This window comes from Sarcophilus harrisii, chromosome 2 (genome assembly GCF_902635505.1).
Source record: "Sarcophilus harrisii chromosome 2, mSarHar1.11, whole genome shotgun sequence".
In the NCBI taxonomy this organism is placed as follows: domain Eukaryota; kingdom Metazoa; phylum Chordata; class Mammalia; order Dasyuromorphia; family Dasyuridae; genus Sarcophilus; species Sarcophilus harrisii.
In genome coordinates, this window is record NC_045427.1 from 628,595,121 (window position 1) to 628,597,435 (window position 2,315).

A 2,315-nucleotide genomic window follows, 5' to 3' on the forward strand; every position below is an offset into this window, starting at 1 on the left:
AGTGGCAAAGTTTATTGTAATTGTAACGCCAATTGAAGTGAATTAAGTTCCAAAAGGATTTGGCCAAGAACCAGAAGCAATAAGACAAATTTATAAGGAAAGACAGAGAGATCTAATTCTTCATGTCACTGATATGCTAATTTTATGGTGCAGAGGTAGATCTGAGGAGTGATCTATTCACTATTGTCTCTGGAACTTGGATATTGCTAACCAGCAGATTGTCAAGATGGTTTTAATAGGATTTGGCCATTGTACCTGCTATAGCTTCTTGGACATACAGGTGAGAGCTATAACTACTGTGTCTTTGTACATTCCCTTCTGATTTCTCCGTGTTATTTATCTTTCTACCTAAGTGATTCAGTGGACATGTCAGACCACTGCAATATCTTTCCCAAGAAGAGCCCAAATGGGATCAAAAAGAAGTGAGAAGAAAACAATGGCTACATAATTTATTTTAGTAATTTGACAATGAAAAGAAAGAGGGAAAGGGGCCTTATAATTGGGGTTGGACAAAGAATGTAGAGGAGTTCCCAGGTGGTTTTCCTGCTGGTCACTTGTGACTTGGCACCCTTGCACCTTTGAGATGAAAAGGCAGTTTTGCAGGACTCAGATGTCCTGCACCTTTCAGAAGTTGAAGCAACTCCTCCTTGCCCAGTGAGCTGAAAAAAGGATTGTTAAATCAGCATTTTTTCAAAAAAGCATACTTTGGCCTTTAAAAGTGACAGGAGTACTGAGTAAAAGACAGTAAGCCAACTAGGGAATTTTGGGGAATGAGATGGATGGTTTTTGTTTTGTTTTAAGGATGAGGGAGAAGCACATTTTATTGCAAGCAAAAAATAGGAAGGGAAATCAGTAGCTATAGAGAAATAAAAAATTAGGAAAAGACGGAAGAGATACAACCTCTCAGAAGGGAGAGGAGAGGAGATCAAAAGCCCAAGTTGAAACGGTTGGAAGGAGAAATGTTACCTGTAGAGGGCTGAAACTATGCACTGAGGTTGGGACTGCTGAGCACTTGAGGCTAACTTCTGATTGGACAATACTCTATGGGGATATGCTTGGAAAATGGTCCTTTCCATCATCCATACTGGCTCAATGATTGATGTATAGAGGATTGTAGGAGGGGTGGAGTAAAGCTAGCCAGGGACACACACTCTCGGTGGTAGACGAGGGAGAAGGCATTTGCAGAGATTCTCTTCCATCCCCTTCACTTCTACCCCTGAAGCCAAGAATAAAGATAGACTGTTGCTTATCTTGACTACAGCTGATTCTGGGGTGTCCTGGGTGCTAGCATGGACATTACAGTTACCTTTCCCCCTACTCCACTCCCTCCATACCCTCAGGTATACTGGAACAAAAGAAAGAAAATGTGTGTGATGACAGAAAAGTGATTTAGAATAAAGATTTGTAGAAAAAAGAATAAATTATCAATATATGTTTTCAATTTGTTTCAGAGATATATTGGGTTCAGTCTTTAAATGAAAGGAAAGGGGTGAAATGATGGGAAAGATTTCAAAACAGAAGAAAAATCTTAGAATAGACACTGAAGGGACTGGATAGTTATGGAAAAGACCTGTGTTGAGTAACAAGGTTATAGGAACAAAGAGGGAAATGGTAGCAGTATTTCCTTATAATTTAGTAAGGAAATACATGTCCCCATTGGACAAAGGGACATAGGATTCAAAAATGGAGATCAGCTTAAGATGGAACCCATTCACTATTGAATCAAGATGCTGGAAGGAGGAAAGTGTGATGTGATATAGAATGAGGACCTAAGGCATGGATAGATGGACTAACCCCACTGATCAAAGGATCACAGATAGAAATTCATTAGGGAATTCTGAGCCCATGTAGTTCAAATCTTTCCTTGAATGAGGGAGAATCTGATGTGAGAATAAATGGTGACAGGCACACAAGATGTTAACATTAGAGTCAGGGTTTATCTCAGGTCCCCTGTCCTCCAAACCAGGGAGACAAACCCTTCCATGTCATGTTCCATGTTGCCTCTGAAGTCATGAATCCTCAGTGTATGGAAGTTATTATAAGCCCACATTTGCATGTAAAGAGTTATTTACAAGAAAGCTTTTTTATTGCACCTTAAATTCACAAACAAGAGGTTTACAATACAAAATAAGATCATCCTTGAGGAAATTTTAAAAAGAAAATACAAGCTAATATGCATTTAGGGGGATACATTTTACTGATTTTCTTCTACACTGTAAAACTAGAATTGAGGGCAGATATTAGTGAGACTTGTACTTGAGTATCTATAATGCAGCCCCTCTTACATGACATACACAGTACTATGAGAGTCTATC